General features: G+C 47.9%; 1 protein-coding gene across 2 annotated transcripts in view; it reads left to right on the forward strand.

The window, feature by feature from the left end:
- The first annotated feature begins 11420 nt into the window (after positions 1 to 11420).
- ZMYM5 (zinc finger MYM-type containing 5) overlaps positions 11421 to 17887 on the forward strand; it is a 28035-nt gene continuing 21568 nt past the window's right edge. For both annotated transcript variants that reach the window (XM_025364389.1, XM_025364391.1), the window contains exons 1-2: positions 11421 to 11478; positions 12446 to 12513. The gene's annotated coding sequence lies outside the window, so the exon portion shown is untranslated. The remainder of the gene's footprint in view (positions 11479 to 12445; positions 12514 to 17887) is intronic.

Here is a 17887-nt window from a genome sequence, read left to right on the forward strand (position 1 = left end):
AAACACTTTCAGTTCATGAACTGAAAGACTTAATATTGCAAGATGTCTGTATTAGCCAGAAAAATGGAACCAACAGGACATACATAGATACATGAGTGTCTTTATATTAGGAATTAGCTCACCTGCTTATGGGGGCCAAGAAGTCCCACAATATGCTGTCTGAAAGCTGGGGAGCTAGGAAAGCTGATGGTGTAATTCAGTCGTGATAGGAAGTCCTGTGAACTGGAGGTGTTGGAGAGGGTACCCTGCTGGTCCAAGAGTCTAAAGGCCCAAGAACCAAGAGCTCCAGTGTCTTGAGGGCGGGGGATGATGGTTGTCCCAGACCCAGGAGGGAAAAGAAAGAGAGGAAATACGCCTTTCCTTCATCTTTTTGTTCTATTCAGGCCCTCAACAGATTGCAGGATGCTTACGCACGTGAGTGAGGGCCAATAATCTTTACTCAGTCTCCTGACTCAAATGCTAATCTCTTCTGGAAACACCTTCACAGACCCATCCAGAAATAGTTTTACCAGCTCTCTGGGCATCCCTTAGCCCAGCCAAAGTGGCAAGAGGATTGTTTGAGCCCAGGAGTTAGAGATCAGCCTGGGCAACATAATGAGACCATCTCTAAAAATAAATAAATACGTCAATAAATATTAGCTGGGTGTGGTGGTGCACACCTGAAGTCCCAGCCACTTAGGAGGCTGAGGCGGGAGGATCCATTCAGTTCAGGAGTTTGAGGTTGCAGTGAGCTGTGATCACGCTTCTGCACTCCAGCCTCTGCAACAGAGCAAGACTCTGTCTCAAAAAGAAAAAGAAATGAAGAAAATCAAGTCCCAGGTTCCACCTCATAGGTGATTCATAAGTATTTGATGCATGAGTGACTGACTTGGGAGACCTAAGACACTTAATCCAGCTCCTGGAGTGGGAGGAAAGAGCTTCTTTGAGAGGCAACAACCAAAGTTGCGAGAGCCTTTAAAGACCACCTAGTCCCACCCACCCCCCACCCCCAAACCAAGATTTACAGAGGGGAGAAGTGATCCTGGAGAGGTGAAGTCCTTGCCCAGCGCACTCTGTGGCACAGATAGGCTGGAACCCTGGTCTACAGAACAACCAAGTCAAGTTTTTATTGAGTACCTACTGGGTGCCAGGCATGGGGTTGGGTGTGGGAGGCCCAGATGAGTATGGGGTGAGCCCGGTCGTACCTTTCTGCCTTCCTGAGAGCAACAGGAAAGAATGGTTCAGACAGGAAGACGCCTCTGACGTGGTGGTTCTCAAACTGGAGAGGACATTACCACCACCAGAGGAACATGTTTAAAATCGACTCTGGGTGGGCGCGGTGGCTCACGGCTGTAATCTCAACACTTTGGGAGGCCAAGGTGGGTGGATCACGAGGTCAGGAGTTCGAGACTAGCCTGACCAACATGGCAAAATCCCGTCTCTACTAAAAATACAAAAATTAGCTGGGCGTGGTGGCATGTGCCTGTAATCACAGCTATTCAGGAGGCTGAGGCAGGAGAATCACTTGAACCCAGGAGGCAGAGGTTGCAGTGAGCCGAGATCACACCACTACACTCCAGCCTGGGCGACAGAGCGAGACTCTGCCCCAGTAAATAAATAAATAAATAAATAAAATTGTCTGGAAACCACTGGCCTGGGCTCTTCAAAACTGTCAGTGTCATGAGAGAGGGAAAGGCCGAGGGGCCATTCCAGAACGAAGGAGACCTAAGAGACACGGCAAGTAAATGCAACACCTGTTCTGGAGCAGATCTCGGTCGGGGGAGGAGGACAGTCCACAGTGGAAAATATTGGGACCATTGAGACAATCTGAAGATTCTATCAGTATGAGTGATATTTGCTCTGTCATTATGGCTGCACTGCTCTTGTTCTTTAATACATGCTGAGGATTTAAAGATAAAGAGACATTATGCCTGAAACTTTTTTTTTGAGGTAGAGCCTCACTCTGTCACCCAGGCTGGAGTGCAGGGCATGATCTTGGCTCACTGCAACCTTCGGCCTCCTGGGTTCAAGTGATTCTTGTGCCTTAGCCTCCCAAATAGCTGGGATTACAGGTATGCACCACCATGCCCAGCTAATTTTTGTATTTTAGGTAGAGAGGGAGTTTCGTCATATTGATCAGGCTGGTCTCAAACTCCTGGACTCAAGTGATCTACCCAACTCAGCCTCCCAAAATGCTGGGATTACAGGCGTGAGCAACTGCGCCTGGTCTATAAAAGGGATTTTAAAGCAGATGTAACAAAATGTTAGCAATCAGAGAATATGAATGAAAGAGTAGACATAATTATTCGTATTGTCTTAAATACAACTCTGTAAGTTTGAAATTTCTCCTTTGACCTTGAATTGTTTTGAAGCCCACTTTTTTAATATTATTTTTTAGTTTTGAGACAGGGTCTCGCTCTGTTGCCCAGGCTGGAATGCAGTGGCTCAGTCTCTGCTCACTGCAACCTCCACCTTCTGGGTTCAAGCCATTCTCTTGCCTCAGCCTCCCAAGTACCTAGGATTACAGGCACCCGCCACCATGCGTGGCTAATTTTTGTATTTTTGGTAGAGACAGAATTTCACCATGTTGGTCAGGCTGGTCTTGAACTCCTGGTCTCAACTGATCCGCCTGCCTCAGCTTCCCAAGTGCTGGGATTACAGGCATGAGCCACCGTGCCTAGCCATGGAGTCCACTTTTAAAATTAACATATCAGAGGCACTGTGGATCACTTGAGTTCAGGAGTTCACAGCCAGACTGGGCAACATTGCAAAACCTAATTTTTATTGGAAAAAAAAAAAAAAAAAAAATTAGCCAGACATGGTGGCTCACACCTGTAATCCCAGTTACTCTAGAGGCTGAGTTGGGAGGATCACCTGAACCCAGGAGGTCAAGGATGCAATGACCTGTGATTATACCACTGCACCCCAGCCTGGGTGACAGAGTGAGACCATCTCAAAAGATTAAAATACTACTACTACTACTAATGAACATATGAGTCTGCTTAAATTTTCTACACAAGAGCATTTTAAAATTTCTCCAAATATTACTCTCCGATTTTTTATTATTAACTTTCCTTTGTGCATTGCAGTCAGGGAATGCCATGTGTACATGGTTCATTCTTTAATAGTTGTTGAGAAATCCCTTATGATCTAGTTAGTATTCATTTTGTGTGTTTCACATATTGAAAAATTAGTCATTTCCTCATTATTGGGTGCAGATCAATTTTTTACATTTAGTATAAATTAAAGCCATATATGTGCTAAACAGATTTTTTTTCTGCGTGACTTTATGAAAGTGTAGCATAATTATGGATTTTTCAGTTTCACCATATAGTTATGAATGGTTCCATATGTAAGGTGCATACAGTTTCTAAACTGAGCTGGGCATGGTGGCATGTGCTTGTCATCCCAGCTACTCAGGAGGCTGAGGTGGGAAGATTGCTTGAGCTCAGGAGTTGGCTACTGCACTCCGGCCTGGGTGATAGAGCATGACGCCATGCTCTATCAATCAAAATAAAAATAAAAACAAAACCCTTAGAATTTTCTAGTTAATTGTTCTTTTTTGTCAATAAGTAATCTTTCTTTTGCCTAGTAATGCATTTTAAAAAAATGTCTATTTTATATATTATTGTTGTTTCAATTTCTTTTGCCTAATATTTCTTTTTTTTTTTTTTTTTTTTGAGACGGAGTCTCGCTGTGTCGCCCGGGCTGGAGTGCAGTGGCCGGATCTCAGCTCACTGCAAGCTCCGCCTCCCGGGTTTTTACGCCATTCTCCTGCCTCAGCCTCCCGAGTAGCCGGGACTACAGGCGCCCGCCACCTCGCCCGGCTAGTTTTTCGTATTTTTTAGTAGAGACGGGGTTTCACCGTGTTAGCCAGGATGGTCTCGAACTCCTGACCTCGTGATCCGCCCGTCTCGGCCTCCCAAAGTGCTGGGATTACAGGCTTGAGCCACCGCGCCCGGCCTGCCTAATATTTCTTTAGTATACCCTTTTTATCTCTTTGTCTTACTATAATTTGTAGCATATCATAAACTGTACATTGCTACCATTTTAAAAAATCCAACCTTCAAGTATTTCTCTTTCAATAGGCAAGCATAATGTCTATTCATATTCGTTTTTAGCATTTTGTTTTCTATTTTTGTTTTGCTTATGTTTTTTTTTCTCCTTTCTGCCTGTGACAGTTTTAACATACGTCCACATATTCTCTGTTACTTTTCCATTTAATTTTTACTGCCTAATTCCCCTCTGCTTGACTGTGGGAAGCACTTGGTGACTTGCTTCTAATGACTGAAATAGAAATTACAGTGTAAGGCCGGCCGCAGTGGCTCAAGCCTGTAATCCCAGCACTTTGGGAGGCCGAAGTGGGTGGATCACCTGAGGTCAGGAGTTGGAGACCAGTCTGGCCAACGCGGTGAAACCCCGTCTCTACTAAAAATACAAAAATTAGCCAGGTGTGGTGGCTCATGCCTGTAATCTCAGCTACTAGGGAGGCTGAGGCACAAGAATCGCTTGAACCCGGGAGGCGGAGGCTGCAGTGAGCCAAGATTGCACTACTGAGACCTGTGCACTGTGCCACTGCACACCAGCCTGGGTAATAGAGTGAGACTCTGTCAAAAAAAAAAAAAAAGAAAAAAGAGGAAGGGAGGGAGGGAGGGAGAAATAACAGTGTATGGTCAGGCGCAGTGGTGCACACCTGTAATCCCAGCACTTTGGGAAGCCAAGGCAGGCGGATTGCTTGAGCTCTGGAGTTCAAGACCAGCCTGGGCAACTACAAAAAATACAAAAATTGGCTGGGTATGGTGGTACATACCTGTAGTCTCAGCTACTCGGGAGGCTGAGGCAAGAGGATTGCTGGAGCCCAGGAGGCAGAAGTTGCAGTGAGTTGTGACTGCACCACTGCCCTCCAGCCTGGGAGACAGAGAAAGACCCTGTCTCGAAAATAAATAAGGCAGTCAGCGTACCACTGTGGAGACAACTAGCGAAGAACTGCAGCCTCATACTAGCAGCCACGTGAGTGGGCTTATAAGCAGATCCATCAGCCCCTGTCAGGCCTCCACATGACTGCAGCCTGGCCTACGTGTGGACTGCAACCTCATGGGAGACACTTGAGTCAGGGCCACCCAGGTGAGCTTCTCGAACCCAGTTCTTGACCTACAATAACAGACATAATAAACATTTTTTATTTTAAGCCACTAAGTTTTTAGATAATTTGTTAGGCAGTAATAGGCTATTATCCTGCCTCGTGTGTGATTGTTCAAGTTTTCTTTTTCCCATCACTACTAATTATTATTATTATTATTTTTTGAGACAGCATCTCCCTTTGTCGCCCAGGATGGAGTGCAGTGGCACAATCATGGCTCACTGCAGCTTCAACCCACCGGGCTCAGCCCCTCACTCCTGAATAGCTGGGAATACAGACATGCACCACCACGCCCAGCTAATTTTGTTGTTTTTTGCAGAGACAGGATTTTGCCATATTGTCCAGGCTGGTCTGAAACTCCTGGGCTCAAGTGATCCACCTGTCTTGGCCTCCCAAAGTGCTGGGTTTATAGGCATGAGCCACCACGCCCAGCCAGTACCAATTTTTTATTCTTTTAGTAGCTGTGCTTACATAGCTAATATATATTTGATTTTAAAATACCTACTTACCTACACACCCTTCTCTTACAAAATATAAGAACTTCAGAATATCTTAACACTGATTTCTTTTTCTTATACTCCATGTTAATATTCTGCATACTTATAGAACATAATTTTTAAAAAGAAATTAATAAAAATAGAAAGTAAAATGAAACAAGTAAAACTTGAGTTCCAGTTGGCAGCATAACCATGTGGCAAGAAACACCATCTGACTTACACACTTCAGTTTACTGTGCATAGTAAGTTGGAATTTCTCTAAGGAAAAAAGTAACTGTAAACTAAGTTTAAATTATTTTTATTAATTGTATTGTGGGTGGTGTTTGTGTGTATTTTTATTCTGTGATAGTGGCAGCTGTAGGATAAAGCAAGTAAGATTTTTGGACCAGGTGCGGTGGCTCACGCCTGTAATCCCAGCACTTTGGGAGGCTGAGGAGGGTGGATCACTTGAGGTCAGAAGTTCAAGACCAGCCTGGGCAACGTGGTGAAACCCCCTCTCTACTAAAAATACAAAAATTAGCCAGGCGTGGTGGCGGGCGCCTGTAATCCCAGCTACTCCAGAGGCTGAGGCCCAAAAATCGTTGAAACCCGGGAGGTGGAGGTTGCAGTGAGCCGAGATTGTGCCACTGCACTCCAGCCTGGGCAACAGTGTAAGATTCTGTCTCAAAAAAAAAAAAAAAAAAAAAAAATTTGGTTCTAATTTTGAAAACTGGACTATTTGGCATGAGACAAAGGAAATGCAAATGTAAGATTAGTGAGATTCAGAAAAAACCCTGTGGTTCAGTATGAATTCAAATGCTAATATAACATATTCACTCCTAGCTCTGTTCCCTGAAAAGCCTATAAACAATGACCATGTAGAACAACAAATACTCCTAGCTTCTAGATTTTGCTCCTTAACTACTATGTCCCACTAAAAGAAAACAATAGTTTGGAACAATGACAGATTCAGGTGTGAGTTAGGAAATGTAGGCAACGATGGAACATCTCATTATAACAGAAAGCAGGGAAATATGAAAGATGACTCAGATCAAAGGGCTCAGAAGCAAAGTTGAAATGACCGAAGTTGAAACATTATGATTATCAATAGAATAATTCTAGGGTAGATTAAAAGCAAAAGCTAGTATATAAGCTTTCATCTCTGACTGTGCTCATCATAGTAAAATAATTGATCCCTTTGAAGGGTATTTGTAAAACAACTGTTGATATAAAAATAAAAATGTAGAGATGAATCTCTTAACATTTTATTTGGGGAGAATTGCAACTGGGGGCATACACACAGATCAGGTGGTTTTCTTTATGTCTGAGGAACAAAGAGAAGGTTGGGGGTTTTATGAAAAAGAGAAATGTTACCTATTGCTTGTTGAGAAAGGTATCTGGCACTAGTAAGTTTCTGGGGAGCTGGCAAGCTCCAAATGGTGAGCAACGGCGGTGGCCATAATTAGTCCTGAAGTTGCAGCAAGTCATCTCAGCAGTCTCAGATAAAACTGGTTTCAGGCCGGGTGCGGGGCTCAGGCCTGGAATCCCTGCACTCTGGGAGGCCGAGTCGGGCAGATCACCTGAGGTCAGGAGTTCCAGACCAGCCTGGAAAACATGGTGAAACCCCATCTCTACTAAAAATACAAAAATTGGCTGGGCGCGGTGGCTCAAGCCTGTAATCCCAGCACTTTGGGAGGCCGAGGCGGGCGGATCATGAGGTCAGGAGATCGAGACCATCCTGGCTAACACAGTGAAACCCCGTCTCTACTAAAAAATATAAAAAAACTAGCCGGGCGAGGTGGCGGGTGCCTGTAGTCCCAGCTACTCGGGAGGCTGAGGCAGGAGAATGGCGTAAACCCGGGAGGTGGAGCTTGCAGTGAGCTGAGATCTGGCCACTGCACTCCAGCCTGGGCGACAGAGCGAGACTCCGTCTCAAAAACAAAACAAAACAAAAAAATTAGCTGGATGTGGTGGCGCAAGCCTGTAATCCCAGCTACTCCAGAATCTGAGACGGGAGAATCATTCGAATCCGGGAGGCGGAGGTTGCAGTTATCCAAGATTGCGCCACTTCACTCCAGCCTGGGCAACAGAGCAAGACTCCATCTCAAAGGGGGGAGAAAAAAGCATCCTACTGATTCTAGAGATCTTTTAAAAAATATAGCAACCAGTCGTCTCATGCTTTTTCAATCTTAGATTCTGTTCCTTCTCTTCTAATACATTTTCATTATTTTATTGCTTAAAACACCTTTTCACTGGTTTGTCCAAGATAAGCATTAATTCCCTCAGTCTCATTTCTCTCTTCCCCACCCCAATTGTTTTTGATCTATGTTTCTAACATCCCTATGAATTACTTGGAATGACAATTTAAGAATATTGTACTAAGACACTTTTTTTTTTTTTTTTTGAGATGGGAGTTTCTCGCTTGTCATCCAGGCTGGAGTGCGATGGTGTGACCTTGGCTCATGGCAACCTTCTCTTCCCAGGTTCAAGCAATTCTCCTGCCTCAGCCTCCCAGGTAGCTGGGATTATAGGCATGCGCCACCACGCCCAGCTAATTTTTGTATTTTTAGTAGAGACGGGGTTTCTCCATGTTGGTCAGGCTGGTCTCGAACCCCGACCTCAGGTGATCCACCAGCCTCAGCTTCCCAAAGTGCTGGGATTACAGGCGTGAGTCACCGCGCCCGGCTGCACTAAGCCACTTTCAAAGAATGAATAAATTTTGGTTCCAATTACATTTCCTCCATGGTTTATTTTACATATTAACTCCAAGAATTAAATATTTTCTTTTTGTATTACAATAGAAAGTGCTGATGTTACTTTAATAAGTCATTAAATTATTATAAACCATTTCTTTTGTTTGTTTTTGAGACGGGGTCTCACTCTGCACCCAGATGCTGGAGTGCAATTGCACAATCATGGCTCATTGCAGCTTTGACCTCCAGGGCTCAAGTGATCCTCCCACCTCCGCCTCCTGAGTAGCTGGGACTACAGGCATGCACCACTTCTGGCTAATTTTTAAATTTTTTTGTAGAGACTGGGTCCCACTGTGTTACCCAGGCTGGAAGATTTTCTATTTATTTATTTATTAAGACGGAGTTTTGCTCTTGTTGCCCAGTCTGGGGTGCAATGGCGCAATCTCGGCTCACTGCAACCCCCACCTCCGGGGTGCAAGCGATTCTTCTGCCTCAGCCTCTCCAGTAGCTGTAATTACAGGCATGCATCACCAGGCCCGGTTACTTTTATACTTTTAGTAGAGCCGGGGTTTCGCCATATTGGTCAAGCTGGTCTCAAACTCCTGACCTCAGGTGATCCGCCTGTCTCGGCTTCCCAAAGTGCTGGGATTACAAGCGTGAGCCACCGCGCTGGGCCAGAATTTTTTCTCTTAATGTACCACTGTGGTAATTGGGAATTAACAATGACAGGCAAAATTTACAAGCTTTTATTAATTGATGTGCCAGGTGCAATTGTGTCATATGTGTGACAATTTTTTTTTTTTTTTTAGATGGAGTCTTGCTCTGTCGCCCGGGCTGGAGTGCAGTGGCGTGATCTTTGCTCACTGCAAGCTCTGCCTCCCAGGTTCACGCCATTCTCCCGCCTCAGCCTCCTGAGTAGCTGGCACTACAGGTGCCCGCCACCACGCACGGCTAATTTTTTGTATTTTCAGTAGAGACGTGGTTAAAAATGATAATCAGAAAATACATGACATGTGGCTACTGAGCTTACCGTTTAAAGTTTGTCAGACCTTTAACTTTTCTCTATGGAGGAGCCCTTCTCCACGAACCCAGTGTACTCAGTGCTTGTAATTTACAGCAGTCATTAAAATGATGACATTACATGTAATTCATTTATTTCCAAAGAGTAATTGAGGACCTAAAAAATGTAGGTGGTAATAGGCATGTCCATGACATACAGCACCATGTAATATGCAAAGGCTTACACAGCACTCTCATCAATCCATGAACATGCTTTTTTGTCTTAGATCAAGCTTGTCCAACCTGCAGCCCTTGGGGGATGCATGTGGCCCAGGACGGCTTTAAATGCAGCCCAACACATGTATGTAAATTTTTTTAAAACATTATGATTTTCTTTGGCGTTTTGGTTTTTTTGTTTGTTTTAGCTCGTCAGCTATTGTTAGTGTGAGCCTATTTTATGTGTGGCCCAAGCCAATTCTTCCCATGTGGTCCGGGGAAGCCAAAAGATTGGCCATCCCTGCATTAGATGATGGTTCATGTCTGACTTTCATTGAATAAACCTGTGCCTTTACGATACCACATTAGTAAAACGGGGCTCAATGTGTTTTTTAAAAATCACATTATGTGTATTTCCAGACATAAGGTAAGTTTCATCAACTTTTATCCAAACTAACACCCTCAGTTGTAATCCCACTAAGAACCGCCAGGGCGAGACGAAGCCGGCATCGCTTCCATCTTTACGTGGAGTCTGGGAAATGGTTCAGCACCATGAGATCCGCCGAAGACGTAGGTGTAGACGAGGAACAAAAGAGAAGACCCCTCGTGGAGGTGGCCTGTGGGGCCCGCCCTCCCCGGGCGCCGTCTGTCCCTGACTCCGCTCTCCCGGGGGCCGCAGCGGGTGCTCCCCGCGACTCAGCGGGCTGTGGAGGGAGCCTCCATCAACCATTCAGGACTAGGAGACGGTGGCAGGCGGTAGAGCGGCCTGGGCAGGGCCAGCGCCCCGGGCAGGACGGCGGCGCCCAGGGACGCCCCAGGGCGGGCCTCGGCCCCTCCAGCCGGCGGGAGCCCAGCTCCAGGGGAGCCCGCAGCTCCCTCCATCTTGGTTGACGGAGGCGGGGAGCGGCGTCTGGGTCTCTCCACCGTCGTGCCCGTCCCCTACGGCCCCGCGGACGCAGACGCCAGCAGCCGGGGCTGTTCCCTTGGCCGAATGGCAGCGCCCAGTCGGGGCTTCCCCGGGACAAGTCCTGGCCCCAGAGGGTTTGGTTTTTGGGGGTCCCAAGTTCCCACAGTCGTGCCGACAAAATGGAGGACGTCGTCTCCTCCTGCTGCAGCCGTGGCGGGAAGTGGGGGACTATTCCCCACGGGGCGCGGCGAGGGTGGAAAGGCCTCCACTGGCCGCAGCGGGCCGGATCCGGACTCCAGTTCACCCGCGGCCCCGAAAGCACACTCGGCCCCGCACCAGCGCCTCCCGGGCCTCGCCCGTGTCCTTCCAGGAACTGGACAGGGAGGGCGCTGGGGCATCGAGGCTGCCGCTCTCCTCGGGCAGAGGCGTTGAGATCCGCTGCCGCAGCCTGGGCGCCCGGGCCCGGGCAGGCGGCCCCGCCGTAGTCTCCCGGGCTATATAGGTCCCGGAGAGCCCCGGGCCCTGAGGGGCCGAAGCGCGGCCGCTGCGACGGGCGGCGAATCTCGGGCTCCTGAGCCTGGCGGACCCGGTGAGTGGGGGCGGGAGTCCGACGGGCAGAGAACCCGGCCAGGCGTTGAGGGATGGCAGAGGCGGGAGTGGAACGGCCGGGCCGCGGGTGTGGCCCGCAGCTGACGGACAGCCTTCCGGACCACCCCACCGAGGAGGAGCCTTGAAGGACTGCCGTCGGAGCCAATGGGCGTGCTCGAGGCGCCCAGGCCCGCCTCCGCCGCCGCCAACGAGCGCACAGAGGGTGGGGCCTCCCCGGGCTCGGCCGCGGCGCCGTCGTCTTCTCCGCCTTCTCCTCCTCACCAGCGCGAAAGCCGGGACTGGACTGGGCGGAGTTGTGCGTGTCGCCGAAGCGGGGTGGGCCGGGAGAGGGGAGGTTCGTTCCGCGGAGCCGCAGCCAGAACCGGGTGAGGCTTATCCCCGCTGTCTTTCCAGTCCGGGGCCGCCGAGACTGGGGGTGGCTGGGAGCAGCGCAGTCTCCGGAGGAGGAGGCGGAGATGGGTGAGGGCAGCCCCCGCAGCCTCCCACCGACCCGGTTAATATCCCGCGGCGCGGCCGCCGTCGCCGTTGCCGCTGCCGCGTCGGGGCCTCAGGGGCAGCTCGGGGCTGCGCTCCTGTCAGCGGCGCCTTTGCTTACGGCCCGAGGGGCTGGGAGAGTGCGGGCGAGGCCGGGAGTGTTGGGGGAGGCGGTGGCCAGCGGCGGGGGTCGCGGGGCTGGCGGGGGTCGCGGGGCGGCGGGGGTCGCGGGGCTGGCGGGGGTCGCGGGGCGGCGGGGCGGGGTGCCGGCCGCCCGGGGACGTCGCGGGGCATTTTCCTTTCTCTCCTGCCGGGGGAGCGGGGAAGGGGCGCCCCGGCCGGGTCTCCGCTCTCGGGGCTGCGCTGCCGCCGGAGCCGAGGTCCCCAGGTTTTTCGGGCGAGGGCTGCTGCCTCTGCCCCGCTGGGTCTCCTCCTCCGCTCTTCTTTTTCCCGGCGCTGCGCGGCTTTTACCCTTTGCTGCTTCTCTGGGCGAGTTTAATGGCGGATCTGGGGCCCGTCGTCGACTGCTGGGGCCCCAGGGCAACTTCTCGAGGCCGTTGTGGGCCCAGAGGTGACGCGCGCCGCCCGTTACCTCGGAAATGGTGCTTGGAGTGGCAGAGATGACGCTGGGTGGGCAAACTTAGGAGGGAGTACAAATCCTTGTCGTCGAGGCAACGTTTACCCGTCCCTCTGCCTTCGTGGGAGCAGGCCTCGGGTCCCCAGCCCACTCCATCCCAGTCCTGCAGGTGGACGAAGCAGTTTTAGCTTTGTCTCGTCGTTGCGGTTCCTGTAGTTCTTTTTTTCAACTTAATTTCTGGGTCACATTAGGGCGGGGGAGGGTCGCCGAGCCCAGGAACTCCTTGGCCTCTCACCCCGTTGCCACCTCCCGGTGTTGAGTTGGTTGTGCATACAGGTTGATTGTACAGAAATTGGTTTTCATTTCTCATTCCAGGACCAGGAATCACCTTCGAGCCTATGTCGTGAGGCTTTGGCAGAAATTAAGAGGGAAATATCTCCGTTGTGAGTTTGTTTTGTTTTGTTTTGTTTTTTACCTCGCTTTGCTGTCTCATATAATTAGTGCAGTAGTACGGTGTTCTTGGGGGATTTACCTTTGTGTTATCTTGAAAGCCTTGGCCTTCAAGTTAATTGCTTGGGTGCACCTGTCCCCAGAGCCAAGCCATGGTAGTCCCTGGGAAGGCACGGGGAGTGCTGGCATTTATACCACTGGAACTCAAGTTCGAGAACAAGTTAGCTCTTTTAAGTGCCTTGCATTTTACAATTTTTTCTTTTCCAAGAGATTGGAAAAACTTCTTTACTGTTGGATTAAAAAGAAACACTACTCAATAATCTGTTGTTTTGACGTTGATATTTGCCTAGTATTTGAGGAAGACTGTTATTTATGTACCCTGACAGTCCAGCTAGCATCACATGAGGAGATAACATAAACTGGTTGTCACACTGTTCCTAATTCTAAGATTGACCACCGAATCTGAGTGGCCTAATCTCTCTCTGTTAGGAAGTTAATGTTTGTTTTTGTTTTTTCGGGGTTTTCTTTGCTACTAGACAGTGATTTATGTGTTCATTTTGGTACAGTACAAATGCCCTTTCTCTGTCAGCTGTTCACTTAATGCTTTTAACACCAATCCTTGTGTGAATAATTTTATTAGGACTGAAAATGATTTGCTTTTTCTTTAACAAGCTTTACTTCTACTTTTATTATCTGGGATTCAGTTCTTGCCAATTCTGTCCTTTCAACCTTGATCAGTTTTCCGTTGCTCATCAAAAACAAACTTGTGATTAATTTGTCCCCCGTAGTAGTAGTCCTGCCTTCATTTTACCCTTGTTGCTTTCTACTAACCTATTTGCTCTTATTTTCTTACATTTCACAGCACATCTCTTAATTAGTTAAACTTAGGACTGTGTCAGGATGTGGTGGGTAGGTAAAGTGGCTGGGCACAGTGGCTTATGCCTGTTTTCCAACCACTTTGGGAGGCTGAGATGGGCGGATAGCTTGAGAGCTTGAGCCCAGGAGTTTGAGTGTGGACAACATGGCAAAACTCTGTCTCTACAAAAAAATATAAAAATTAGCTTAGTGTGGTGGCACACGCCTGTAGTCCCAGCTACTCAGAAAGCTGAGGTGGGAGGATCGCTTGAGTTCAGGAGGTTGAGGCTGCAGTGAGCACTGATCACAGCACTATACTCCAGCCTGAGCAACAGATAGAGACTCTGTCTCAAAAAAATCAGTAAAGTGGCTCTGGGCACTGTGACTCACTCCTGTAATCCCAGCCCTCTGAGAGGCCAAGGTGGGAGGATTGTTTGAGCCCAGGGAGTCAAGTCTGCAGTGAACTGTGTTTGTGCCATAGCATTCCATGCTGGGTGACAGAGCTAGACCCTGTCTTAAGAAAAAAAAAAAGCCTGGTCCATGAGGTTTGAGACACCCACACACGCACGCACACAAACGTGTATAGTTAGTGGGAGATATAATTCTTCCCCCTCCCCGAGATATAATCCTTGCCCTCTTTATTTTTTCCTTTAATTCTTGAGATTTTCTCAGCTTTATCTTTCAATTCTTATTGCTGAATTTTTCATTTTTGCCACTAAGCTTTTAGTTTCTAGCAGTTCTTTTTATATTAGAAGTGTTGGCTGGGCATGGTGGCTCACGCCTGTAATCCCAGCACTTTGGGAGGCTGAGGTGGGTGGATCACCTGAGGTCAGAAGTTCGAGACTAGCCTGGCCAACATGGTGAAACCCCATCTCTACTAATAATATAAAAATTGGCTGGGCACCATGGCTCACACCTGGAATCCCAGTACTTTGGGAGGCCAAGGCGGGCAGATCACCTGAGGTCGAGAGTTCAAGACCAGCCTGACCAACATAGGGAAACCCCATCTCTACCGAAAAAAAAAAAAAGTACAAAATTAGCCGGATGTGGTGGCGCATGCCTGTAATCTCAGCTACTCGGGAAGTGGAGGTTACGGTGAGCCAAGATCACACCATTGCACTCCAGCCTGGGCGACAGAGCGAGACTCCATCTATAATTCTTTTTCTTTTTCTTTTTTCTTTTGAGACAGAGTCTTGCCCTTGTAGTGATCTAGGCTCTCTGCAACCTCTGCCTCCTGGGTTCAAGCGATTCTTGTGCCTCATCCCCCCGAGTAGATGGGACTACAGATACATACCACCACGTTGGCTCATTGTTGTATTTTTTTTTTTTTTTTTTTTTGAGGCGGAGTCTCGCTCTGTCACCCAGGCTGGAGTGCAGTGGCGCGATCTCGGCTCACTGCAAGCTCCGCCTCCCAGGTTCCCGCCATTCTCCTGCCTCAGCCTCCCGAGTAGCTGGGACTACAGGCGCCGCCACCACGCCCGGCTAATTTTTTGTATTTTTAGTAGAGACGGGGTTTCACTGTGTTAGCCAGGATGGTCTCGATCTCCTGACCTCGTGATCCGCCCGTCTCGGCCTCCCAAAGTGCTGGGATTACAGGCTTGAGCCACCGCGCCCGGCCCATTGTTGTATTTTTAGTAGAGACAAGGGTCTGACCATGTTGGCCAGGCTGGTCTGGAACTCCTGACCTAAGTGATCCACCTACCTTGGCCTCCCAAACTGCTGGGATGACAGGCACCCATCACCACACCTGGCCTGTGTAATTCCTTTTTAAAAAAATTTTATTTTAAATCTTTGTGGGTACATAGTAGATGTTATATATATTGTGTAATTCTTGACTGATTTATTTATGCTTAAGAATTGGAAACTAAAGGCCTGGCGCAGTGGCTCACACCTGTAATCCCAGCACTTTGGGAGGCCGAGGCGGGCAGATAACGAGGTCAGGAGATTGAGACCATCCTGGCTAACACAGTGAAACCCTGTCTCTACTAAAAATACAAAAAAAAAAAAAAAAAATTAGCCGGGTGTGGTGGTGGCAGGTGCCTGTAGTCCCAGCTGTCAGGAGGCTGAGGCAGGAGAATGATGTGAACCCAGGAGGGGGAGCTTGCAGTGAGCGGAGATTGCGCCACCGCACTCCAACCTGCGTGATAGAGCGAGACTCCGTCTCAAAAAAAAAAAAAAACCCAAAAAACAAGAACAACAACAACAAAAACAATTGGGAACTAAAAAGCAAATTGGAAGAGTGGGAGTGGGGTTTCTAACTTGAAGCTTGTGGATGATCTTCTGGCCAATTGATGGGGAACCCCATAGGTTAATATTTTTAGAGCTTTCCTTTTTTGCTGATGCTTAGTTCCCCAGGGAAGAGTCTTGCTGAGAAAGAAAGCCTCCAGAGAAGAGTTTGCTGCCTGGAAAATATAAGTCTGGATGCCAGCTCTCTGGGAATCAAGTAGGAGAGGGGACATTTCTTTGTTTTTTGAGACGGAGTTTTGCTCTTGTTACCCAGGCTGGAATGCAGTGGCGTGATGTCGGCCCTCTGCAACCTCCGCCTCCTGGGTTCAAGCAGTGGAGAGGGGATATTTCTTGGTATTGAAACATTCCCCAGTGCTTGGTGAACCCAAGTCTTAGATCTTATGTTCTATCTTGTCAAAGAAAAACATTTTTAGGATCTGTGCTAGGATGGGGAAAGGCCTGTCACCATCAGCTTGATGGGAGGGAAGAGATCTCTCAACCTCTTTTTTTAGCATCTGCCCATTCTGTTCCAGGGATACCTGGTGCTGCAGACTTCTGAGCCTACAGCGTAAATCAGAATGTTTCTTGGCTTTTTTTCCCACTGTTTTAGACTCTGGCTGTCTCAGGTTGGCAGTTAGTTAACCATTCATCCTTCTGTTCTTTTACTTATAAAATCATACTGCTTTTGTTTCTTGTCTTCCTTTCCTTGTGATAGTACTCTTTAGGGGAGTTTTGGAAGGGAACGAAGTCAGTTATACGTGATCAATGGCCATCTTTTTTTTGTGTGTGTGAGACAGGGTCTCACTGTCGCCCAGACTGGAGTGCGGTGGCCCATCTCACTGCAACCTCCATCTCCCAGACTCAAACAATCTGCCTGCCTCAGTTTCCCAAGTAGCTGGGACCACAACCATGTGCCACTGTATCGGGCTAATTTTTGTATTTTTTGTAGAGACAAGGGTTTGCCGTGTTGCCCAGGCTGGTCTTGAACTCCTGGACTCAAGCAATCCACCCGCCTAGACCTCCCAAAGCGCTGATTACGGGGCATTATACTGCGCCTGGCCCAGTTTACTGTCTTAATCTCTGCTGGGCTACTGATTTCTAGACAGTTGTTTTTTTTGTTTGTTTTTTGTCTTTTTTTTTTTTTTTTTTTTAATTTTTAGAGATGGGTCTAACTCTGTCACCCAGACTTTAGTGCTGTGGGGTGGTCATAGCTCACTGCAGCCCTGAACTCCTGGGCTCAAGTGATTCTCCTGCCTCAGTCTCCCAAGTAGCTGGGGACTACAGGCGTGTACCACCTTGCCCAGCTAATTATTTTATTATATTTATTTTTTATTTTTGAGACAGGGTCTTGCTCTGTTGCCCAGGCTACAGTGCAGTGGTGTGATCATGGCTCACTGCAACTTTGATCTCCTGGGCTCAAGCCATCCTTCCACCTCAGCCTCCCAAGTAGTGGGGACTACAGGCACATGCCACCATGTTGGGCTAATTTTTAAATTTTTGTAGAGAGGGGTCTCTACATTGCCCAGGCTGGTCTTGAACTCCTGGGCTCAGGCTATCCTCCCATCTCATTCAGCCTCCCAAAGTGCTGAGATTATAGGCATGAGCCACTGTACCTGGCCTTTATTTTTTTGTAGAGATGAGTTCTCAGTTTGTTGCCCAAGTTGGTCTTGAGCTCCTAGCCTCAAGTGATCCTCCTGCCTTGGTCTCCCAAAGTGTTAGGATTATAGGTGTGAGGCACCAGGCCCAATTTGGATAGTAATTTTGTTCCTGGTTCCTGCAGTAATTCTCTTGCTATCTGTGGTAGTAGTTCAGTTGACTCTTCTTTTTTCTTTCTTTTGTGAGTACCTTCAGAATCATGGTACACCCTTATATCTCATTTTAAATAGGAGTGCTTATATACTCAACTGTGAAGTGTCTCTGAAGGTAGTTTACAAGAAGAGAGCTAAATGGGTCAAATAGGTCAAAGTACATGTATTCATTTCTTTGTTTTATGTTAACCCTTATCTTTACGCCTAAATATCCTGTTAAATTTACGTTGTTACCCATTCTCTAGAGATAATTTACATTTAAGGATTTTGTTAGTGTTATAATTTGTGTGTGAATAAGATACCACAAGAAGACTAGTTAAATGTTTAAAATTAGACAGTTGCCGAAATCCCAGGATGTAGCGATGTAACATAGTATTTGCCTAAATACCTTTTTATTGAAAAGGATTTTTTGTTTGTTTTTGAGGCAGAGTCTCATTCTGTTACCCAGGTTGGAGTGCAGTGGCATGATCTCAACTCA

Source organism: Theropithecus gelada, chromosome 17 (assembly GCF_003255815.1).
Source record: "Theropithecus gelada isolate Dixy chromosome 17, Tgel_1.0, whole genome shotgun sequence".
Taxonomy (NCBI): domain Eukaryota; kingdom Metazoa; phylum Chordata; class Mammalia; order Primates; family Cercopithecidae; genus Theropithecus; species Theropithecus gelada.